This window comes from Pinus tabuliformis, chromosome 4_1, assembly GCF_031772625.1.
Source record: "Pinus tabuliformis cultivar Carrire ecotype Pingquan chromosome 4_1, CPIR1, whole genome shotgun sequence".
Taxonomy (NCBI): domain Eukaryota; kingdom Viridiplantae; phylum Streptophyta; class Pinopsida; order Pinales; family Pinaceae; genus Pinus; species Pinus tabuliformis.
The window spans coordinates 698,258,227-698,284,727 of NC_142303.1; the positions used below are offsets into that span (position 1 = coordinate 698,258,227).

Sequence of the window (26,501 nt, forward strand, 5' to 3'; positions counted from 1 at the left end):
CCTTCTAATGCCAAGGTAGTGTCATGGTGGGAGTATCAAATCACAACAGTGGGAATCACGACTGTAAAACTTCAGAAATAGGAGGAAGCCTTTGCACATCCATATTTCTACCAGGAAGACCAGAAAGTGAACTAGATCATCATGGTTAGGGGCGAACCACACAAAAACCATGTCACTGAAGTCCATTTTCTAGGCTGCATATTATCAACATCACAGTTGGACCACAAGCATTACAGGGTATCTCTATCCTCAAATCTTCATCCATCATTGTTACGGGTCATCCAAAAACTCCAATTATGGATCAACCACACAAAACTCTTTCCATCGAGGTCTATTTTCCAGGCCACACATTGTAAGTATCATGATTGGCTCATAATCATTACAAGGTATCTCTATCCTCGAATCATCATCCATCATGATTATGGGTCATCCGGAAACTTGTGGTTATGGGTCAACCACATAAAACCCTTATATTCATTGGCTCATCTCCAACAAAATTTTCTCAAGAGGGAAAGTTACCTCAAGAGGGAATTTTCTCAAAGACCATGTCACTGAGTTACCCATGTGTTGTAACTAAAAAGGCTATAAATTTGGGCCTCACTTTGTAAAATAGTAGATTGGTCTAGGCCATGTAGCTGGGACATTTTTCTTTATTTTAATAAAATGGTTCTTTATGCATTTTTATCTTCTCTTTGGGCATTTTTAGGTCTCGAATCCCCATATCCAGATAATTTGGATATTTTAGCCCATTTGTGTTTAGTTTCCTATCTAAGCATCATTAAGATAATTGAATACAATTACATATCAATCGAGATTGAAGGCTCACATGTTACAATGTGGTTACATAGAGACAAATACTTCTAAATCTATCTTAATGCTTTTCTTGATATGAGGCATAGATTGACCCATCATAAAAATTCCCTCCCTTGAATCTTAACCACTACAAAAGTGGGGATACCAAGCCCACCTCAATATAATGGATAATTCCCTCTGTTCAATTATAACTACTACAAAATTTTGGATACCAAGGCCAACTAAATACAATGGTTAAATTCACCTATAAAGATTTCACAAGAAAAAATGCAGAATTTAGACCAATCTACCATGATTTCATATTGACCTCACAAGAGTAGTTTCAATTTCAATGAATCGCAAGTAAATCAACATCAATCTACCAAATGCATCAATTTAGCTACACATGGAAGATTTTTAGTAAGAGAAATTCAAAACTAACCCACATGTTCTACCTTAGTAATATTGATGTTATAAAATATTGTTTAGTATCATCACTCACGAAACAATCATCAATATAATCCTTAGTTACATTAGCATGGGCACAAAATTATATATATATATATATATATATATATATATATATATATATATATATATATATATATATATATATAAACAAGTCACATCTTAATAATGGATTATTACACTTTTTTAATTATAAATTTCACACTTCTAAAAGAAAAAATTTAAAATACCATGATGTATTTTAAATAAAATCTATAAATCTTTGTCATAGGTGACAATCCTAGTACAATAGTGGGTATCCTAAAATTATATAAGCGAAGAAGTATTAATTTAAAAAACATACCATAACACATTTATAACCGATTTTCCATTGGATTCGAACCGAGAATCTCCACGAGCACCCATGTCAAACTTGCCAACAGAGTAGACAATCTGCTTAATAACATCAATAATATGAGCATGGCCCTGTTTCGAATATGTCATCAGAGAATAGATGATTCGAATATGTCATCAGAGAATAGATGAAGTATCAAATAAACGCAGAAATTAGGCAAAATTTCCATCCAGAACTTTTCCCAATATATCAAAATCCTTTTTCTTTTCCTAGTTGACCATTTATGGAAATTACTTTATGCTCATGAATTTCAAATGAATCACTATCATGATTTGAGTTTAATAAACATCGACTCATCTCTATAACATATTTTCTCGTACAGGCTTTTATTCAACTATTGTCATGAAAACAATTTCAGCACACCCAATTATCTTTGAAATATATTTTTGAAATTGAAGTCTCATGCTTTTGTGTTTATAGAATTTCTTTGTTGCTGTTGTTGAATAGGTTTTTTTTTTTTTTTTTTGCCTTAATTGGACATGGATTGTTTTTTGAAATGTAAAAGTGGATAAGCTTCTTTTCACCTTTAATTCCATTGCTTATATATATATATATATATATATATATATATATATATATATATCAGCAATGGAATTATATATATAGATATTGTTTTAATTTATTTCACCGTATGTATTTTTCAATAATTTAGGCCAGCCATAATTTGTTATGATTGTATTTCCATCATGAAAATATTTCGAATTTCCTATAAAATTTATATTTTAATAATTTATATTTATTATTTTTTTATTATAAGTATTTATTTATATAGTTTTATTTACAAAAATAAGAAATAGGAATTTTTTTCTTAATTAATATAGAAAGTTATTTTATATTAATTTGTTTTTAGTAAAAATGATCCTTTTTTAGAAAAAAAAAATGTGTGCTTTTAATAAAGTAAATTGTCTTTTTATAATTTCTTAAACATTCATATATTTTATATGATTCTTCTTAGTTTTTATATATTTTAATAATGTAATATATGGATTTTGTATTAGTGATTTAATCTTTTAAAGTGTTTATTTATTTTTATAAATTTATTGTTTAATTACATAATTGAATATATATATGTGTGTGTGTGTGTGTGTGTTTGTATGTTGAAAAATTATTTTATTATAGAATTTATATTATGCTTTCATTCAAATATTTATATGTAAAATATTTTTCAATAAACATCAATTTGTATTTTATAACTTTCATAATAAATCCATTACTTATGTTCACTACTTTTTATGTGAAGTTTTTTCACTTTCATGTGGGATGTATATTTATAATATATATTGAGATTTAGGGTGTAGGTCTGGCTAGTTTACTACTGTACATTAGGCTAGAGTGATGTAGGATAGGCTAGGCTAGGTTAAGCTAGGCTAGGCTAGTTTAAGTTAGATTAGGCTAGGCTAGGCTAAGATACGATAGGCTAGGCTAAGCTAGGCTATCTTAGGTTAGGCTCAACTAGTTTAGTCTAGATTAGGCATGTGTTAGGCTAGGTTGGATAATCTAGTTTCGGATAGGATAGGCTAGGCTAGTTTGGGATAAGCTAGTTAAGGTTAAGCTAGGCTAGGAAAAGTTATTTTAGTCTAGGATAGGCTAGGCTATGCTAGATTAGGCCAGGCTAGATCAGCCTAGCGGCTAGGCTAGATTGGGGTAGGCTAGATTAGCCTAGATTAGATTAGATTAGGCTATGATAGGCTAGGTTAAGTTTGGTTAGGCTAGGATAGATTAGGCTAGATTAGGCTAGGCTACGCTAGGAGAGGCTAGATTAGGCTAGGTTAGATTAGGCTAGATTAGGTTTTGCTTGGCAACACTAGTATAGGCTATGCTAGAATAGTGTATGCTAGATTAGGCTGGGCTGGGCTAGCCTACACTGATTGTATGAATGATGCCCTAAATCCTCGTATAAGGATGTGTAGGTATTATGACAATTTATGTCTTTGTCTGAAACATATTTTGGTCTAGCCTTTAGCTACATATGTGATGATTTCACTCCATGAATTGTAACACTAATATGTATAATTTCATATTCATATAGCTATGGATAGAAAGAAGATATACCATCATTGAAAATTTAGAAGATCTTTGTTGAGATATAGAGAGGTTATTAAAAATTATTTGGTGTGCTAGTAACCGATTAACTGGTGCTTTCATGTCTACTCATATGCTTGATTCCACCAGGAATAATGCAAAACACAATTTTATGAGTCTGGGAAACTATAGATCTTTGAACTTAGTGGCCAATCATATATCTATCTATGTTAGATAAAAATTTTGAGGGATGACTAGAGAGGAAAACACCTAGATTGTGCAATGTAGGGATTATTTGAGGTAAATAAAAGTTAATTGTTACTATGTTGTTTTAAGCTAGCCATAAATCTAGTAGTCAAAATATTGACATAAAAATTAAATTGCGACGCTCTTTTTAAAGGATGAATTTTGTGTTGAAATATATTTAGATTACTACAAAAAAAATAATACCAAACAAAACCTTTTATTTTATGCCTCCTCTCTTAAACAATTAACATACATTTTCAAAGTTTTTTATGAATTTTAGGTAAATAAAATATTTTATTAATTGTTTAAGTTGTTATTTGAACTATAATTTTGATCATTTAGTCTAATACAAAAGTCATAAATATTGAAGGAATTGTAATTTTAAAATAATAAAATTTAAATTTAAAAATTTATAAAGGTTATTGAAAACTAAACAATATTATCTAAAATTTTGTATTAGTTTTTGCATTTTGTTCAACATTTAATGCCATGGAAAAATAAAATATGAGGACCATTACGTTCTATGTATCAGGATTATTGATATTATTTATATGTGTTTATGTGATTTACAATTATATTCGACACCTTTAACATTATCATAGATATATAAATTAATTTTAAATGTTAGGAGACATCAATTCATTCCTGATAAACATCCATACTTTCCTTATAATGAATCTTCTATAAAAACTATCCTAGATCCATATTAAATTCAAACCTATTAAGTAGATAGAGTGGTAAGGCCTTTCAAGTTGCAAACCTTTCTTTGAGTTTTGCACCGACAAAAGAGGTTTTCATGTTGAAATATTTGATCCCTCTTAGTACTTGATAGATCTAAAGTAAAGATAGATCTGTGTTGGTTCACCTCCACAATAAATTACCTTGTGTTATCTATAAATTTAAGGTGGAAATAAAGCACAACAAAACTGTTCAACAAAACAAATTCAAAAACCAATGTTAAATTTTAACAACAAACTCTCTCTCACTCTGTAACTCTTGCTCTATCTCACTCATGCTATCCCTCTCTCTCACAAGGTCTCTTAGTCTTTTTCTCTATGAATCTTACTATGTGTCTCTCGCACTCTCTCTATGATATTGTATCATTCTCTCTCCCCCCCCACCCATGTCAATCTCTCCCCCCCACCCATGTCAATCTCTCACCCTCTCATTCTTTGTCTTACTCTCTTTCTTCCCTCTCTCTCTCTCTCTTGCTCACTCCCTTTCTACTTCCTCTTCCCTTCCCCCCCCCCCCCCTCTCCTTCTCTCTGTTTCCATCCCTCTCTTCATCTATATCTCAATTTATTTCTCTCACTTTCTCTCTCTCTCTCTTGATATCTCCCTCTCTCACTGTCTCCCAATATTTCTCTTTCTCACTCTTTGAATGGCTATCTCACATAATCTCTCTAACATTATATCCTTCTCAATCTCTCTCTCTCTCTAAATCTCTTCCCCTGTCTCTGTCCTCCTCTCACTCTCACTCCCATTCTCACTGCCCCTCTCTCTCTCCCCTCTCCCACTTTCAATATTTATTTCCCTCTCTCTCCTTTCCCTCTCTATCTCCCTCCTCCTCGTTCGCTCTCCCTATCTCTCATGTCCTCTCCCTCCGCATCTGACTCTTCCTCCCTCTCATTCTCCATGTCCCTCTCCCTCCCTCTCTCTCTCGATATCCACCCCCGCGCTCCCTCTCTCTCTCCCTTTTTATATGTCTCTTTCAATCCTTCCCTCTCTCCCTTTCTTACTCTTTCTATCTTAATCCCTCTCTCTCTTCTTCTCTCTCATTCTCTCTCCCCGTTCCCCTCCCCAGACTCTCTCTCTCCCTTAAATATATTTCAGTCTCTCACACTCTCTCTCAATCATCTCTTACCCATTCACCCCTCTCTCTCTCTATCTCTATGTCACCATTGCTCCCTCCCTCTCTTTCCCCTAAGCATAAAACTTAAATCTTAAATCTAATTTTAAAGGGTGACTTCGCTTAACATTACATAGCATTAAGTGAAACTAATTCTTTCAACAAAAATATATGGTGACAATATAAATTTTTGTATACATCATAAACATGAAGATTTTACAATATTAATAAAAGAATCACAACCCATTGTGTTTTTTAAAGTGAAATTTAAAAAATTAAATATAGAAACATGCATTCTAACAATTTTTATAAAAAATACATACTTCACTTCACATTACTTAGCATTAACTCAAACTAATTCTTTCATCAAAAATATATGGTGACAATATACAATTTTATATACATTATAAACATGAAATATTTTTTACAATATTAATAAATGAATCACAACCCATTATGTCATTTAGAGTGCAATTTTAAAACCTAAAAATAAAGGCATAAATTCTAGCAATTAAAAAAAAAAAAAAACATTGTAACATTAGTATTTTTGATAAAGTAATAATAACCTTGCAATATTTAAATGCATGTTAAATAAAAATACATTTCCATATTTAGAAAGAGAAAAATTTACATAAAAATAATAACCAACATAAATTAAATAATAAATTCATATAATCTTACACAAAAAATATATATTTTATCATAAATACAACTGAATGCAGTTTTATAATGAAAAAAATAAACAAATATATGATTGTAAAAAATACAAGTTTATAATATATATAAATAAATAATAAAAAATATATATCATGACATGTATTTTTTTATATATATAAAAAATACCGTAAAAGAATTCAGGATTTTTTTAGTTAATTTTTTTTAATTAAAAAACATAATAATAATAATAATAATTTAATGGAAAAAACAAAAATGCTGAACTGAAATCAATAAAGACTCGAACAAAAATCAAAAAATCTTTTCCTCGGATAACTAAAGGTAACCTAAAATTAGAAATCTAGATAGAACAGTAGTTAAACAACTTGGGAGTCTCAATGTAATAAAATTAGATAAGGATAAACAAAACTAAACTGAAAATAAAAATGTAAAAACAATAAGGTAAAAACTTCATTTAATTTTGTAAAAGAAAATGCATATTGAATTTGTAAAAACGATTTGCATACCTTTGACTGGATAACACAACAAGATTTCAACAACAAAACATCAATTTTGTGCTATCCAATTTAAAAAGGAGTTGAGTAACAATTTGATCGAAATCCAATTCGCTTGCCCGTGTTGTCTGGCAGTGTTTATGAATTCCCTTGCCCGTGTGTTAAAGTATCTGTTGTAAACGCCTAAATAGATCAAAGAATATTCTATATTCTTTGATCTAATATAACCTAATATAACCTAACCTAGCCTAGCCTAGCCTAGCCTAGCCTAGACTCGCCTCACTTAGCCTGGCCTAGCCTAGCCTAGCCTAGACTGGCCTGGCCTGGCCTAGCTTAGCCAGCCTAGCATACCCTAGCCTAGCCTAGCCTAGCATTGCCTAACCTAACATAGCCCACACTTGCCTATCATATCCTAACCCAACCTAATCTAGTGTATCCTAGACTAACCTACCCCATCCTAGGCTACCCTAACATGGCTTAACCTCACTTACCATAGCCTAGCATAATGTAGGGTACCATAGCCTACCTAGCCTAGTGTAGCATTGTGTAGCATAGTGTATCCTAGCCTGGCCTAGGATCTCCTAACCTAGCTTAAGTTAAGCTAACCCAACCTAAACTAACTTAACCCAAAATAATCTATCCTAGCTTAACCTTGCCTAGCATAACCTAGCCTAAGCTAACCAAGCCTAGTCTAGTGTAGCTTAGCCTAACCTACATTAGCCTAATATATCCTAGTTTTGCCTAGCTAAACCTAACCTATCCTAGCCTAGCTTTGATTAGCCTAGACTACCTAGCCTACCTAACCTAACCTACCATGACCTAACCTAGCCTAATCTACCTAGCTTACCTAGCCTAACGAACTTAACCTAGCCATACCAACCTAGCCTACCAAACCTTCCTAGCCTACCTAACCTAACATATCCTAACATATCCTAAAATAAGCTAAACTAGCATAACCTAGCCTAACCTAGCCTAGCCTAGCCTACCTAACCTAACCTAGCCTAACCTAGCTTATCCTAGCTTAGCCTAGCCTTACCTAGCCTAGCCTAGCCTTACCTAGCCCTACCTAGCCTAGTTTAGCCTAACCTCCGCTAACCTTACCTAGCCTAGCCTAGCTAGCCTATCCTAACTTTACCTAGACTAGCCTACCTAGAATACCTAACCTACCTAGCATAGCCTATCCTAGTCTATCATACCTAGCCTACCATAGCCTACCCTACCTAGCCTTCCCTAGCCTTGCCTATCTATCTTACCCTAGCCTAAACTAGCCTAGCCTCATCTAGCCTAACCTAGCGTAACCTAGTTGAACCTAGGATATCTTACCATAGCATAACCTAGCTTCCCCTAGCCTATCCTAACCAAGCCTAATCTAGCCTAGCCTAACTTAGCCTAGCCAAGCCTAGCCTGACCTTACCTAGACTACCGTAGCCTACGGTGGGTTAGCCTAACATAGCCTATCTGAGCCTAACATAACATATACTAGCCTAGCCTAACCAAACATAACCTATCCTAGCCTACGCTAGCCCTTCCGAGCCTAGTCTAACCTATCCTAGCCTAAACTAGCATACCCTAACCTAATGTAGCCTAACCTCACCGAAACCAACCTAGCCTAGCCTAGCCAAGCCTAACCTACCCTAACCTAGCCTACCCTACCCTAGCCTAACCGAGCGTACCTTATCCTAACCTAGCCTAAACTAGCCTTAATGTAGCCTAATCTAGACAGTCTAGCCAAGACTAACATAGCCTTGCCTAGCCTAGAGTAACCTAGCCTAGGCTTACCTAGCCACCCTAGTGTAGGCTAACCTAATGTAGCCTAGCCTAGCCTAGACTAACCTAATGTAGCCTAGCCTACCCTAGCCAAGATTAACCTAACGTAGCCTAGCCTAACCTAGCCTAATATATGCTAGCCTACCCTAGCTTAACCTAGCCTTTCCTTACCTTGCCTAGCCTAACATAACCTAACCTAACCTAGTCTAGCCAAGCTTACCCGAGCCTAGCCTAACCTAGCATATCCTATTCTAGCCTAACCTAGCCTTTCCTAGCCCAACATAGCCTAGCGTAACAAAAAATAGCATAATGTATCCTAGCCTATCCTAGCCAAACCTAACCTAGCCTTGCCTAACCCAACCTAGCCTAGACTAGCCTAGCATAGACTAGCATAACCTATCTTAGCATAACATAACATATCCTAACCTACCCTAACCTAACCTAGCCTAGCCTACTATAACCTAACCTAACCTACCCTACCCTAAGCTAACGTATCCTATCCTAGGCTAACCTATCCTAGCCTAACCTAGCCTAACCTAGCCTAACCTAGCCTAACCTAACCTAACATAGCCTAACCTAGTCTAACATTTCCTAACCTAGCCTAACCTAGCCTAATGTAGCCTAGCCCGACCTACCATACCAAAGCCTAGCCTAGCCTACCCTAGCCTAACATAACATACCCTAAACTAGACTAGCTTAACCAATCTTAACCTAACCTTGTCTATCTTACAAAAACCGAGGATAGCCTAGCATACTGTAGAATAGCTTAACAGAGCTCATTGTTTCCTAGTCTAGCCTAGCCTAGCCTAGCTTAATCTATGCTAGCCCAACCTCACCTAACCTATCCCAAACTAACCTAGCCTAACATAACCATGCCTAGCCTAACTGAGCCTAACCTAGCCTAACCTACATTAGCCTAATCTATCCTAGTTTAGCCTAACCGAACTTGACCTAGCCCATCTTAGCCTAGCCTTGCTTAGCTTAACCTTCCTAGGCTACCTAATGTAACCTATCCTAACCTAACTTAACCTTGTCTACCTAGCTTACCTAGCCTACCTAACTTAACGTAACCAAGTCTACCTAGCCTACTGAACCTACCTAGCCTACCTAACCTAAATTATCCTAACACAACCTAACCTAACCTAGCCTAACCTAACCTAAACTAGCCCAACCTAGCCTAGCCTAGCTCAAGCTAATGTCCCCTAACCTAGCCTAGCCTAGGTTAGCCTAACCTCCCCTAACCTAGCCTAGCCTTGCCTAGGCTAGCCTAACGTAATGTAACCTAGCCTACCTAGCCTACCTCGTTTAACTAGCCTACCTAACCTAGTCTACCATACCTAGCCTGCCCTAGCCTAGCATACCTAACCTACTCTAGCCTTCCCTAGCCTAACCTAGCCTAATCTAGCCTGACGTAGCCTAGCCTAGCCAAACCTAGGCTATCCTAGTTTAGCCTACCCTAGCATAGCCTACCTTAGCCTAACCTTACCTAACCTAAACTAGCCTAAGCCTTCCTAGTCGAACATAACCTTGCCTAGCCTAACCTAGCCTAACATACTGTAACCTAGCCTAGAATAACCTAGCCTCGCTTAGCCTAAGCTAGCCTATCCTAGGGTAGGCTAACATTGCCTAGCCTATCCTAGGGTAGCCTAATATTGCCTATCCTAGGTTAGCCTAACATTGCCTACCCTAGGCTAGCCTACCCTATACTACCCTAAAGGAGCATAGCCTAGCCTAGCCTCACCTAAGATAGCCTAGCCTTACCTATTCTAGCCTAGCCTAACTTAGTCTAGCCAACCCTAAGATAACATAACCTAGTCTAGATTAGCCTAACCTTACCTAGCCTAGCCTAACCTAAAATAGCCTAACCTAGCCTAGCTTATCCTAGCGTAGCCTATCCTACCCTAAGCTAGCCTACCCTAGCCTAACATAGCATAACCTAACTCGAGCAAGTGTACCTAGCCTAAGAGACCTACCAAACCTTCCTAGCCTACCTAACCTAACTTATCTTAACATAACCTAACCTACACTACCCTACCCTAGCCTACCATACCCAGCCTAACCTAGCCTAGCCTAACCTAGCCTAGCCTAACCTAACCTAACCTATCCTAGCCTAACCTAACCTAACCTAGCCTAACCTAGCCTAACGTAGCCAAACATAGCCTAGCTTGGCATAGCATACCAAAGCCCGACCTAGCTTAGCCTAGCCTAGCCTAACATAACCTACCCTAAGCTAGCCTAGCCTCACCTATCCTAACCTAACATAGTCTATCTTAGTGTAGCATAACTTAAGAAAGCTTACTATAGTCTAGCCTAGTCTAACTGATCCTAGTCTAACATATCGTAGCGAACCCTAGCCTAGCCTAGCCAAATCTAACCTAAACTAGCCGAGCCTAACATAAACTATCCAAAACCAACCTAGCGTAACTTAACCTTGCGTAGACAAACCTAGCCTAGACTAGCTTAACTTAACCTCGCGTAGACAAACCTAGCCTAGCCTAGCCTAACCTACGTTACCCTAATCTATCCTAGTATACCCTAGCCTAACCAAAGCTAGCCTATCTTAGCCTAACCTTGCATAGCTTAACTTACCTAGGCTACCTAAAATAGCCCTTCTTAACCTAAACTATCCCAAACTAACCTAGCCTAACTTAACCTTGCCTAACCTAACCTAACCTCGTTTAGCCTAACCTAACCTTTGTTACCCTAATCTATCCTAGTTTAGCCTAGCCTAACCTAGCCTAGCCTACCTTTGCCTAGCCTTGCATAGCATAGCCTACGTAGGCTACCTAAAATAACCTATCCTAATGTAACCTAGCCTTGTCTACCTAGCTTACCTAGCCTACCTAACTTAACCTAACCTACTCGACCTACCTAGTCTAACTAACCTGCCTTATCCTAACATAACCTAACCTAACCTAGCCTAACCTAGCCCAACCTAGGCTATCTTAGCTTAGCCTAACCTCCCCTAACCTAGCCTAGCCTACCCTAGCATAACCTAATGTAACCCAGCCTAATCCAGCCTAACCTAGCCTACTTAAGTTAACCTTACCAAGACTAACCTAGACTAACATAACAATCCCTAACATAGTCTACCTAACTTAACGTAAGCAAGCCCAACCTATCCTAGCCTAACATAACCTACCATAGCCTAACTGAGCCTAATCTAACAAATTCTAGACTAATCTAACCTAGCATAGCCTATCCTATCCTAGCCTAACCTACACTATCCTAACCTAGATTAAACTAGAGTAGCCTAACCTAGCATGGCCTAGGGTAGCCTAGCCTTGCCTATCGTATCCAAGGGTAGCCTAGCTTGACCTAACCTACCCTAACCTAAAATAGTGTAGGCTAAGCTACCCTAACTTACCCTAGCCTTACCTAATCTAGGCTAACCTAACCTTGACTTAGCCTCGCCTTACCTAGCCTACCTAGACTAGAGTAGCCTACTAGACCTATCAGATCTAGCCTAACCTAACTTAGCCTAGCCTAGCCTAACCTAGCTTAGCCTCACCTACCCTTACCTAGCCTATCCTGACCTAGTCTTAGCCTAGCCTTACCTAGCCTACCTAGCCTAATGAACCTACCATACCTACACAACCTACCTAAACTAATTTATCCTAGAATACCATAACCCAGCCTAGCCTAGCCTTACCTAGACTAGACTAGCCTAGCCTAACCTAGCCTTTCCTAGCCTACTTTCCTAGCCTAACCTTTCCTAGCCTACTCTAACCTCCCTTAACCTGGTCTAACCTAGCCTAGCCTAGGTTAACCTTGCCTAGCCTACCTTAACCTAGCCTAGCCTTACCTAGCCTAACATAACCATGCCTAAATTAACCTAACTTGGCCTACCTTAGCATAAGCTGGCCTATGCTAGCCTAACTTAGCCTAACCTAGCCTATCCTAAACTATATTACCCTAGCCTAATCTACCCTAGCCTAATCAACCCTAGCCTAATAGAGCCTAACATAACCTAACCTAGCCTACCTAAGCCTAGCCTAAGTTGACCTAGCCTACCTTGGGCTAGCATATCCTACCCTAGCCTAGCCTTGCCTAAGTTAGTTTAGCCTTGCCTAGCCTAGCCTAGCCTTGTCTAACCTAGCCTAACCTAACCTACCATAGCCTAAATTGGCTTGGCGTAGCCTAGCCTAGCCTACCCTAACCTAACATAAGCTACCCTAAGCTAGCTTAGCCTAACCTATCCTAACCTAATCTAGCTTAGTCTATCTCACACTAAACTAGCATAGTCCAACGTACTCTAGCATAGATTTCCCAAGCTTTCATAACCTAGAAATACCTAGTCTACCTAGCCTAGCATACCATAACATACCGTAGTCTACCCTAGCCTAGCCTAACCTAGGTTAGCCTAAACCGGACTAGCCTAACCTATCCTAGCCTAAACTAACCTATGCTAGGTTAACCTTGCCTAGCCTAGCCTAGCTTAGCCTACTGTAGCTTAGCCCAACCTACATTAGCCTAATCTATCCTAGTTTATCATAGACTAAACTAACCCAACATAACCTTACTTATCCTAGCCTAGCCTAGCCTTGCCTCGCATAACCTGCCTATGCTACTTAACCTAAATTATCCTAACGTAACCTAAGCCAGTATACCTAGCTTTCCGAGCCTACCTAACCTAACTTAACCAAGCTGAGCTAGCCTATGGGACCTAACTAGCCTAAATAAGCTAACTTATCCTAACACAACTTAAGCTAACCTAGACTAGCCTAGCCTAACTTAGCATAACCTAGACTAGCCTAGCCTATCTTAGCTTAACCTTCCCTAACCTAGCCTAACTTAGCATAGCCTAGCCTATACTAACCTCCTCTAACCTAGGCTAACCTATCATAGCCTAGCCTAACCTAATCTAATGTAGCCTACCTGGCCTACCTAGTTTACCTAACCTACCTAACCTACCTAGCCTAGACTACACTAGTCAACTTTAGACTACCCTACCTAACCTACCCTCGCCTAACCTAGCTTAACCTGGCCTAGCCTAATCTAGTGTAAGCAAGCCTAGCCTATTCTAGCCTATGCTAGCCTAGCCTAGTCAAACCTAGTCTATGGTAGCCTAGCCAACCCTAAATCATCCTAACTTATCTGAACCTAAACTAATCTACCCTTACCGAGCCAAACCTAACATAGCCCAACCTAACCTTTCCAAGAAGAACCTAGTGTAGCCCAGCCTAACCTAGCCTAGCATACCCTAACCTAGCCTAGTGTAACCTAACCTAACCTAGCCTAGCCTAGCCTAGACTAGCCGAGCCTAGCCTCTCTTAGCTTAGGCTTGCCTAGCCTAGGCTAAGGTAGCCTAGCATTGCTTAGCCTAACATAGGGTAGCCTAGTCTTGGGTAGCCTTGCTTAGTGTAGCCTAGCCTAAGCTTAAATAGACTAGCCTAACCTAACCTAACTTACCCCAACCTTACCTAACATAGCCTAGCCTAACCTAGCCTAGGCAAACTTAGCCTAACCTAACCTAACCTAACCTAGCTTAGGCTAGTCTAGCTTAACATATGCTAACCTAGCCTAGCGAAACCTAGCATAGCCTAGCCTATCCTACCCTAGCCTAGATGAGCCTGCCCAACTTAACCTTACCACGACTACCTAGCCTAGCAAGCCTACCTAGCCTAGTGAACCTACCTACCCTGCCTATCCTACTAGATCTACCTAGCCTACCTAACCTAACATATCCTAACATAACCTAGCCTAGCCTAGCCTACCTTACCTAACAGAGCCTAGCCAAACCTAGCCTAACTTGACCTCCCCTAACCTAGCCTAACCTAGCCTCCCTAAGCTTAAATAGACTAGCCTAACCTAACCTAACTTACCCCAACCTTACCTAACATAGTCTAACCTACCTAACCTAACCTAACCTAGCTTAGGCTAGTCTAGCTTAACCTAAGCTAACATAGCCTAGCCAAGCCTAGCATACCCAGGCCTCTCCTACCCTAGCCTAGCTGAGCCTACATAACTTAACCTTACCATGCCTACCTAGCTTAGCGAGCCTACCTAGCCTAGTGAACCTACCTAGCTTGCCTAGCCTACTAGATCTACTTAGCTTACATAACCTAACTTATCCTAAAATATCCTAACATAACCTAGCCTAGCCTAGCCTACCTTACCTAGCCTAGCGTAGCCTAACGTAGCCTAGCCTAAAGTAGCCTAGCCTAACCAAACCTCCCCTAACCTAGCCTAAACTACCCTCGACCTGCTTCGCCTACTCTAGTTTAGCCTAGCCTAGCCTAGCCTAATCAAGCCTTGCTTAAGTTATCCTAACCTAACCTAGCCTAAACCAGCCTAGCCTAGCCTAGACTAACCTAGCCTACCTTGGGCTAGCCTGTCCTAATGTGACTTACCGTAGGCTAGCCTAGCATAGCTTGGCCTGGCCTAGCTTGACCTAACCTAGCATAGCCTAGCCTAACCTAGCCTAGCAATAACAATATAAGAAAAAACACATGCACAAATTTGATTTCTAAATCAATAAAAATCTCTAATATATACCAATTATATATGTAACATCCATTTCCATGACTCAAAACATTCTATGGCGGGAAGAAAAGAAACTAGGGCGGAGTATAGAATAGCACACAGAAAAAGGTAAATAGCTAAACTAATATGAAAACCATATTTCAAACCCTCTAACAAAGTAAGCAGGTTATTCAAATCATGTGGACCTTGGAGACTGAAAAACACAATTAACGAGAGTTGCAGCCAGATTTTCAAAGATGAAAGAGAGCTGGAACGATGATATTTTACTTGTAAGTGCAGAGAAGCCATCGGGGCATGCAGAACCTTTGATAACTCTCGTGTATTCGCGTTTCGTTTGAGTGCTATCGCTGTCAGGATCTGAATTTAAAGCAAAATTCGAATAAAGCAGCAAAGCGAACCCAAATCATCCAAGGAAAACAGAGGAAAGTCAACTCCAAACCCTGCCAGGCAAAGACATGGCTGAAATGATAGAATAGTTTGGATTTAAAGCAAACGTTTGAGTGCTATCGCTGTCAGGATCTGAATTTAAAGCAAAATTCGAATAAAGCAGCAAAGCGAACCCAAATCATCCAAGGAAAACAGAGGAAAGTCAACTCCAAACCCTGCAAGGCAAAGACATGGCTGAAATGATAGAATAGTTTGGATTTAAAGCACTATATAAAGAGGAAAGCGAACCCAAATTGTGCAAGGCAAACAGAGGAAAGTCGACTCCAAGCCCTGCAAGGCAAAGAAAAATTATAGAATAGTTGAATCATGATCTCTGAAAGAAATGCACAAAGAGAAAGAAAAAGGCACATAAATTAAGGGAAGCTTGCAATACATACCATTAGGAGGAACATTCATGTCCATAATTTAAAGTAAAAACCCTAACGCTTTATTTCAGAATGGAGGAAAGCTAAGCCCTAAGGAGAACAGAAGAAATTCAAATCTAAACCCTTCAGAGAAAATTTAATAAGAAACTTTGAAATTAATTCATACAGAGAGAAAAAGACAGATATCCATTATATAGGAAACCATTATACAGGAACCATTGATATCCATGAAACCATAAAAAATATAAAGCCTTAAGCAGCCTAACTGCCTCCGTCTGCCCTTCCCTTGATGTTCATTGCTCCCTCGGCGAAGGCAACGGTCTGAGCGATGGCAGATGACTCACGCAATGGGATCCAAGTCATGATATATTTTGCTAAATGGAAATTTAATCACAGTATTCTACAACAGATAAGAAACTGGATGAAAGAACTTTCATTAATTATTCACCAAAAGATGGTACAAGCGGCTCCTTCGCTTCTGCAAGACGTTAAAATTTAATATGAATTATATTTCCTGGAATTCAAATCTATAATTCAAATCTTTCATATATATTGGACTCTTCGAGACTAATTAAAAAGGAAAGTAAATGGTTGCAAACCAAGCCCATCAATATAATTTTAAGAAAACGCTAGGAGTTCATTGAGAAAGAGATTTCGGCCATAATAATGATATTCGGTCGAGGTTATCTTACTTGTAAGTACAGAGCAGCCTTCTCTGTTGCTCCCAAATCCAATTCTCCTTCAAACCACCATCCTCGTATATCAAATTATAGATACAAAACAGAAAGAGACAAATACGACCTCTGTCACATCTCTAAGAAATTTTTTTTATACATGTATTTACCAATCATAACACCAGCAAGTACTTTAATATTAATATATCTACAATTGCAATTACTTTAATATACACCTTCATTTAACATATAAACTGCAGGTACTTAAATTTATATATGTCTACGCTTAACATATAACCCGCAGGTACTTCAATATATATAAATATATATTTACCCTGACTTGTATCCAGCAGGTATCTTTAATATATATATATATATATATATATATATATATATATATATTTAATATACAAGCATCATGCTCATTTGATTTTCATGCGTTAATAGATATGCGGGTTATGAAAAGGGCATTCATAACCTATACCTTAACAACCTATATTTCAATCCACCTAACCTTGTCACGCTAAAGGAGAAGTATATGAGTTTATAAAGTCGCAATGCTTTTGGTTGTTAACGTTATGGAGTGTACACGGTTTACGGTGATGTGTTCCAACAGGGATGTATGTACATCCTACACCTAGCCACCATCTAACCACAACTCGGCACGGTCTTCATGGCCTGCCACAGTGTACCCAGGTGCCAGCTCGCTCCGTTCTTTACTACACTCGTACTTGCAAGGGGTATGTGGCTTGATCCGGCTCATGAGGCCATGTGATGCATCGGGGATGGGAATCTCGGTTCCAGTGCAATGGCTTCCTGCCTCTCTTCAACGGTGGAGATTTCATCTTACAATCCAACGGTGGAATGGTTTGACAGGGTTTACGAGGGTTTATAATTTCTTCCCTACAGAACCGGGGTTCATTTGCAGCTTATTCTCTCGGCTCATCTAGCCCCTCTGCTATGGTAATTCCGGGTTCGATTTCACCATCGTCTCGTTTACGTTCTTCCTCCCTGAAGGTTACACAGTGCACCTCAACACTGTAACAGGTATTATCCCTTAACTCTATGGAGGCTCACGGCATTTTTAATACAGTTTTGTTTCGGTCGTTTGCTGTTCGAACCTTTGATGAATTTGTTGGTGATCAGGGCATGCAGCCGGGGTTGTTCCACCTGCTTCTCAACCGTTCGTCAAGACTAAGCCTGAAGGCTTGAATCTTCCAGCGTACCAGGTGAGTCTTCCACACTTAACCTGCTACGCGTATCATAAAAGGGTTCCATTTTCAGAGTTTTGAACGGGTTATATTACGTTTGAATGCAGACCCATGATCGATGAGGTTTACTTACTTGGACGCCGGGGTATCTCTCCACTGAGAACCCTCCCAATGGCGTTCGGTACCTCTCGAGGTCTGGCTAATTTCTGTTTAAATGGAAGTGCTTCGGCACACGTTTGTGTTCTGTTATTTGCTTAACATGCTGCCCCTGAGGCATGCATATCTTGGTCTTATTTTCCTGTTATACATTGTAATATTGGTCCGGCCGTGTCACAGACCTGGAACGACAGTTCAAGTAATTTATTGGGTTTCCTGTGTTAATAGTTGAACAGGGTTTCCTTATCCGTGATTCCATCACATGGATGCTGGGTTTTGTTATATAACTTATGAACTGTACAATATATGTATATCATTGACTGCGCATATCATGCATGTCTTCTGTGTCGCCGTTCTCTTACAGTGGTTATTAATAGTTGGACTAATACTATCACTCTGCCAGTTTAGTAGCAGCATGGTCAAGAACTATATATAGTTTTGTTTACTGTTTCTAGACGCGACTCTGATATAGTTTTGCCGGTCTCCGTCTGACTAGCTTCGGACCAGACGCCCTTGGTTAACAGAATATTATGCATCTGTTTCTTTATATATTAACGATGAATATATGCATTACAGGGTTGTATTTTCCCATGTAACATGTACAGTTCTTCCTTTAATGATTTTGATTCCGTTTCTTGCTTTATTTGCACATCAATAAGCTTCAGAGATTTAGAACTGAATGTATTGTCAGTTTCTTTTATGTTATACGTTTTCTATGATAAGTTCTGTATTGAATTAACTCATCAGTTTTCTCCTGTTCATAATAACATTTACTTCTAAACCGTTATATGATTATCCCCTGCCTCCTGAAGGGTTAGCCGACCACAGTCGGTGTTTACTTCTGTTATCATGATGTGTCTATCCGACCATAGTCGGTGTTTATTTCTTTTATCTTGATGTGTTTATCCGACCACAGTCGGTGCTCGATGCTTCGGCCGAGCGTTAACTTATTCCATTTCACTGTTTTGTATATGCTCGTTTGTTTAAGACTTCATCCTTATCTGTAGCGCCATGGCTATGCCAGCACGATACAGTGCCGCAGACACTCTAATGAGGCTGTGCTAAGGTGGTTATTACCCACTAACAGGTTACGCCTCTCGGCCTATAACTGCCTTTTCTGCTATAACTACACCCGTGTAGTCGAATAACATATGCAATGCTAGCTGGGATGATGAAACCCTACTGCAAGTTTACGATAATTAATAACAGAATCTAGAATCTAGGGTCCAGACTCCTTAACATCTACTTGTAATTTTACTGTGCATATTAACAGTATTTCAACAAGATAGATAAAATCCAGGGTCACCCATAGTAAGTTTCACAGTATATTCATTTTCAGTCAGTAACTTGTCAACTTGGAAGCATACCTGATTCACCCGAGTCAGAAGTAGTTTCACAAGCAAGTCACCTGTTTGTTTATTCAAGCTCTCCACCCAGCCATGAGATCCATCCTTCAGACGGAGTTCTCCCCCCGAGCCATCCTGCAGGCCTCCAGCCCTCAACAGGATTTGTGCACTCACGTGCCAGGTTATCTGGTCCTAACCAGACTTAACCCTCCTTTTCTTCTGCACTTTTTCTCTTCTTGGAAAAAGATTGTCTATCCTCTCTCTATCTGTCCTCACAGCACAGAGTCTTTCCCCCCAGCCAGGACTTTTCCTCATTCCTGGGAGGTAGTTTCCTTCAGTTATTATAACTGAACACTTTTCTTTAAAATTCACCTCATAGAGGCTGCCAGCAATTCAAGAAAGTATTTAAATTACTTTAAATAAAATAGTTTATCCAATCTTGTCCATAACACATAACAACAACTGTTTACTGACTTTTACCACAGTAGCTTTTCATTTTTTTACATAAATTGGGGTCATCACATCTCCCCCTCCTGAGATTGGACATCGTCCCGATGTCTATTTCCCATAAACAAGTTTGGGTAAGCTTCTCTAAGGAGTTCCTCGTCCTCCCACGTGGCCTCTTCCGGCCCATAGTGCTGCCACTGCACTTTAGCTTAGAAAATAACCCGTTTCCGCAGCTGCACTTCTCTCCGGTCGAGAATGGTCAGTGGTTCGACCAGAACCTCGCCTTCCGGTTCGACCTGCAAGTAGCAACAACTTTAATTATTTTCCAGTTTTTAAAGAACGTTTATTTATAGTGACCAGATTACTTCTTACCCGAATATTCTGCCATTGAATCACATGTTTAGGATCGTATACGTATTTCTTTAATACGGATACATGAAACACATTGTGGATCCTAATATGGCTTGGTAAGGCAAGCTGATAAGCTACCGACCCTACTCTTGCCAAGATCTGGAAGGGTCCGAAGTAGCGAGGTGCCAGTTTAGCACATCCACTCCACTGCAAGGTACTCCTTCTTGGTTGGATTCTTACAAATACATGATCCCCAACTTGAAATTCCTTGAATCTTCTCTTTCGATCAGCGAAACTTTTCTGCCTGTCCTGAGCAGCTTTTAAATTGGAACGCACCTTCTTTACCATATTCTCCATTTCCTGAAGCATATCAGGGCCAATTCGCAATCTGTCCTCTGGTCCACCCCAGCTTGCGGGTGTGTGGCACTTCCGCCCATACATAACCTCAAAAGGACTCATCTGCGTTGAAGAATGATATCCATTATTATATGCGAATTCGACCAGGTGAAGGTAATCTTCCCATTGGGTTGGCTTCATCATAACGTAGGCTCTCAGCATGTCCTCCACAACTTGATTCACTCGCTCTGTTTGGCCATCTGTTTGGGGATGATAAGCTGTGCTAAAGTTCAGCTGTGTTCCCAGTTCAGCAAATAATGTCCTCCAAAAGGTTGATGTAAACTTGACATCCCGATCGGAGATAATCACCTTCGGGAGTCCATGCAATCTGAATACATTCTGCATGAAAATATGAGCAATTTGTACAGCTTTATATGACGACTGCACAGGTATGAAGTGTGCTGCCTTACTCAGCTTATCCACTACCACCATAATGGAATCATTATTTTTCTTTGTTTTAGGCAATCCAGTTATAAAATCCATGGAGATCGTCTCCCATTTCCATTCCGGAATGGGTAAGGGTTGTAACAGCCCTGCTGGATGTAAATGCTCCGCCTTAATCTGCTGACATTCTAGACAGCGTGCTAGATATTCGGCTATCTCTTTTTTCATTTTTGGCCAGTAGTACTCCTTTCGAAGGGCAGTAACCATTTTCTGGTAACCCGGATGCCCAGTGTAATGACTGGTATGGAATTCATCCAAAATCAGCTTTTTAATGCTGTTCTCGTTGGGTACATACAACTTTTTATTAAAGTGCAACAATTCAGCATCATCGAGTTCATACCCTTGTTGTATTTCCTTAACAGATTGTTTCTGTATTTGCTGTTTAATCTGCTGATAAACAGCATCTTGTTCAGCTGTTGTTTTTATCCCGTCCAATAAGGTACTCTGCCATTTACTAACTGAAATTTTGCACAAGCATTGTACTTTTCGACTTAATGCATCAGCCACTCGGTTCTCCTTCCCTTTTAGATGCTTGATTTCAAAGTCAAATCTGCTTAGGAAGTCAGCCCAACGAGCTTTCCTTGTGTTCAAATTGGGTTGGCTGAAATAGTTTGTTAGGCTGTGGTGGTCTGTTAATAACAGAAATTTTCTGCCCAAAAGGTAATGCCGCCACATTTTTAGGGCATGAATGACAGCTGTCAGCTCCAGATCGTAAGCAGAGTATTTCTGCTCATGTTCCTTCAGCTTCCTAGACTCATAAGCAATGACTCTTCCTTCTTGCATCAGCACTCCTCCCACACCTTCCTTACTTGCGTATGTGCAGACCACGTAATCCTTGTTAGGATCAGCTATGCTTAACAGAGGTGCGGTGGTGAGTAAATGCTTGAGCTGCTCAAAGCTCTTCTGGCATTCTGAGGTCCACTTAAATATCTTTCCCTTCTTTTGCAAGGAGGTGATAGGGTATGCTACCCTCGAGAAGCCTTCAACAAATCTTCTATAATAACCTGCTAACCCCATGAAGGATCTAATATCCGCCACATCCTTCGGTATAGGCCATTCCAATATAGTCCTGATTTTCTCGGGATCAACTGCAATTCCTTCCTTGGTGATCACGTGGCCTAAGTATTGTATTTCTTCCTTGAAGAAATCACACTTACTGAACTTTGCATATAATTGATGTTCTCGTAAGGTTTGCAATACCAGTCTAAGGTGTTCCTCATGCTCCTTTCTGGATCTGCTGTAAATCAGAATATCATCTATGAATATCAGTACAAACTTGTCTAAAAACCGATGAAACACACTGTTCATCAAACACATAAAAGTAGCAAGTGCATTGGTCAGGCCAAAAGGTAGCACCACAAACTCGTAATGCCCATATCGCGTTCTGAAAGCAGTCTTAGCGATATCCTCTTCTTTAATTCTGATCTGATGATAACCAGATCGCAGATCGATTTTAGAGAACACCGTCGCTCCCTTTACCTGATCGAAAAGTTTGTCGATCCTAGGCAAAGGGTATTTATTTTTTATCGTGAGTTTATTCAACTGACGATAATCGATGCACATTCGAAAAGTGCCATCCTTCTTTTTGACAAACAGCACTGGAGCTCCCCAGGGTGATACACTGGGGCGGATGTAATTTTTATCTAACAGCTCCTGCAATTTCATTTTCAACTCTGTTAGTTCTGGCACACTCATACGGTAGGGTGCTCGTGATACAGGTGCTGCCCCTGGAATCAACTCAATAATGAAGTCCACATCCCGTTTAGGTGGTAATCCCGGCACTTCCTCGGGAAAGACATCTGCAAAATCCTGTACTATCGGAATGTTACCCAGCATAGCAGTTTTATCCTTCTGATTCGCGTATCCCACTTGAATAGCGTAGATTTGACACTTCTTCTTGATACACTTAGCTAGCTGAGATGCTGTAATAGGTCGAATCTGCATAGGGTGTCTGATTCCTTGCAACTCCTGCTGTTCCCCACGGTCATCCTTATAATAGATGGTTTTGGTCTTGCAGTTGACTAAAGACCAGTGTTTCTCCAGCCAGTCCATACCAATCAAAATGTCATAGGAACCCAACGGCAAAACATTCAAATCTGCCACTATTGGCTGTCCTGCTATGGTCAAGGAACAATTATTTACTTTGGCCAAGACTCGTCCCTTGGCTCCTGTAGCTAGTTGAACCAGCCATGGATTTTTAAACTTTTCAGCTTGCAGTTTACACTGTTCTACTATTTTCGGGCTAATATAACTTAAAGTAGCCCCTGGGTCTATTAGAACAACTATGGAAAGGTTGGAGATTTTACCTTCGAATTCAACCATAGATGGTTGATACTCCGCCTGACGGTCCTCCAGCGCTGCATTGATTCTAGGTACACTACGCAGCACGTCTCCAACCGTTGATGCCTCATGAATCTGTGATATCTGGTCTGTCCCCTTCCGCTGTGGACAATTTTTAACATAATGAGGTCCCCCACATCCCCAACATTGAACTGGTGGTCTGGTCATCCCCTCACCTTCTGGTCTAACAGACTGCTCATTTGCCTTGGATTCGCCCAACGGTCTGGACCGGGATGCATTCCTTGCAACAGGTCTACTGTTTAGTCCTTTACCAGCACCTTTGTTTCCACTGCTGCGATTTCCTTTGCTGCTCCCAACCATGCGACCACTTCTTTTCTCATTCCACCTTTTGCTTGAAGTGTCCCCTTTCTGTTTACTCTGCTGGTAGCAGATTCTCGCTTTACGGATGGCCTCATCCATGGTCCTAGGATTGTCGAACTCAATCCTTTCCCTTATGTATGCAGGCAAACTGCTCACAAACCTTTGGACCTTGGCCTTCTCCTCCTTGATGTAAGGTACATAACATAACAACGAGGTGAAACAGTTAATGAATTCGTCCATGGTCTGCTGTCCCAGTCTTAAGTCATGAAACTCCCTTGCCTTTTCATCATAGAAGCGCTCAGTCAGGTACCTTTCTTTAAAATATTTCTGGAACTTCTCCCATGTAATGGTTCGCTTACTGACCCCCTTGAAAATTTTAATTTCTTCCCACCACAAGGTTGCCTTACCTTGTAACTGAAAAATTGCCAATCTTGCCTTCAAATTGTGGTCATATTCATACAATTGAAAATACTTATTCATATTTATCAACCAAGCTTCCGCAGCTTCCTCTTGTTCACCATCAAAGTGTGGGGGTTTAATTTTCCGGAATTCTCCCTGCAGTTCCACTTTCTGTCGTTTTGAGGTTTGCTACTGAGGTGCATTACCAGAGTGATTTTCCTTGTCATCAGAATTTTCAGGTTCCATTTGATAGTCTTGTTCTTCTGTTACCCTCTGCTGTTCTGCACTGGGGTTAGACAGAGGTGGGTTCTGCCTGTCCGACAGGCTTTTCAGAATTCTTTCCTGTTCTGTTGTTAAACGGGCATTGTCCTCTCGCAACCGTGCCATCTCGTTCTTCAATTCCTGGATAGTTTCCAGGATTGCAAGGTTGGTACTCCGTGTTTCTGCGCCCAATTGTACCCACAGCTCTGCATTCTCTTGAAGATTGTTGCCAGCTTCCTGCATCTTGTTTCCTTTTTAATTAACTGTTGGCTGTTGCCACTCTGTACTTTCCCTTCATAAACAGAACAACAGTTAGAGGAATTATTACTTAGTTTCTTATGCATGGTGCAGGCTTTGATTTTCTGAGGCCACAGTGTTGAAACTGGGCTCTGATACAAATTTGTCACATCTCTAAGAATTTTTTTTTATACATGTATTTACCAATCATAACACCAGCAAGTACTTTAATACAAATATATCTGCAATTGCAATTACTTTAATATACACCTTCATTTAACATATAAACTGCAGGTACTTAAATTTATATATGTCTACGCTTAACATATAACCCGCAGGTACTTCAATATATATATATTTACCCTGACTTGTATCCAGCAGGTATCTTTAATATATATATATATATTTAATATACAAGCATCATGCTCATTTGATTTTCATGCGTTAATAGATATGCGGGTTATGAAAAGGGCATTCATAACCTATACCTTAACAACCTATATTTCAATCCACCTAACCTTGTCACGCTAAAGGAGAAGTATATGAGTTTATAAAGTCGCAATGCTTTTGGTTGTTAACGTTATGGAGTGTACACGGTTTACGGTGATGTGTTCCAACAGGGACGTATGTACATCCTACACCTAGCCACCATCTAACCACAACTCGGCACGGTCTTCATGGCCTGCCACAGTGTACCCAGGCACCAGCTCGCTCCGTTCTTTACTACACTCGTACTTGCAAGGGGTATGTGGCTTGATCCGGCTCATGAGGCCATGTCATGCATCGGGGACGGGAATCTCGGTTCCAGTGCAATGGCTTCCCGCCTCTCTTCAACGGTGGAGATTTCATCTTACAATCCAACGGTGGAATGGTTTGACAGGGTTTACGAGGGTTTATAATTTCTTCCCTACAGAACCGAGGTTCATTTGCACCTTATTCTCTCGGCTCATCTAGCCCCTCTGCTATGGTAATTCCGGGTTCGATTTCGCCATCGTCTCGTTTGCGTTCTTCCTCCCTGAAGGTTACACAGTGCACCTCAACACTGCAATAGGTATTATCCCTTAACTCTATGGAGGCTCAAGGCATTTTTAATACAATTTTGTTTCGGTCATTTGCTGTTCGAACCTTTGATGAATTTGTTGGTGATCAGGGCATGCAGCCGGGGTTGTTCCACCTGCTTCTCAACCATCCGTCAAGACTAAGCCTGAAGGCTTGAATCTTCCAGCGTACCAGGTGAGTCTTCCACACTTAACCTGCTACGCGTATCATAAAAGGGTTCCATTTTCAGAGTTTTGAACGGGTTATATTACGTTTGAATGCAGACCCATGATCGATGAGGTTTACTTACTTGGACGCCGGGGTATCTCTCCACTGAGAACCCTCCCAATGGCGTTCGGTACCTCTCGAGGTCTGGCTAATTTCTATTTAAATGGAAGTGCTTCGGCACACGTTTGTGTTTTGTTATTTGCTTAACATGCTGCCCCTGAGGCATGCATATCTTAGTCTTATTTTCTTGTTATACATTGTAATATTGGTCCGGCCGTGTCACAGACCTGGAACGACAGTTCAAGTAATTTATTGGGTTTCCTGTGTTAATAGTTGAACAGGGTTTCCTTATCCGTGATTCCATCACATGGATGCTGGGTTTTGTTATATAACTTATGAACTGTACAATATATGTATATCATTGACTACGTATATCATGCATGTCTTCTGTGTTGCCGTTCTCTTACAGTGGTTATTAATAGTTGGACTAATACTATCACTCTGCCAGTTTAGTAGCAGCATGGTCAAGAACTATATATAGTTTTGTTTACTGTTTCCGGACGCGACTCTGATATTGTTTTGCCGGTCTCCGTCCGACTAGCTTCGGACCAGACGCCCTTGGTTAACAGAATATTATGCATCTGTTT

The 26,501-nt window shown here is 39.7% G+C and overlaps 2 long non-coding RNA genes across 2 annotated transcripts; both read left to right on the forward strand.

Moving 5' to 3' along the window:
• Window positions 1–17,833: 17,833 nt before the first annotated feature.
• LOC149178062 (uncharacterized) lies at window positions 17,834–18,362 on the forward strand. Its single transcript, XR_016258817.1, has 2 exons — window positions 17,834–17,908; window positions 17,998–18,362. It is a non-coding gene; the product is annotated as an uncharacterized LOC149178062 (long non-coding RNA).
• Window positions 18,363–25,540: 7,178 nt separating this feature from the next.
• On the forward strand, window positions 25,541–26,271 carry LOC149178063 (uncharacterized). Its single transcript, XR_016258818.1, has 3 exons — window positions 25,541–25,639; window positions 25,739–25,821; window positions 25,911–26,271. It is a non-coding gene; the product is annotated as an uncharacterized LOC149178063 (long non-coding RNA).
• Window positions 26,272–26,501: the final 230 nt, after the last annotated feature.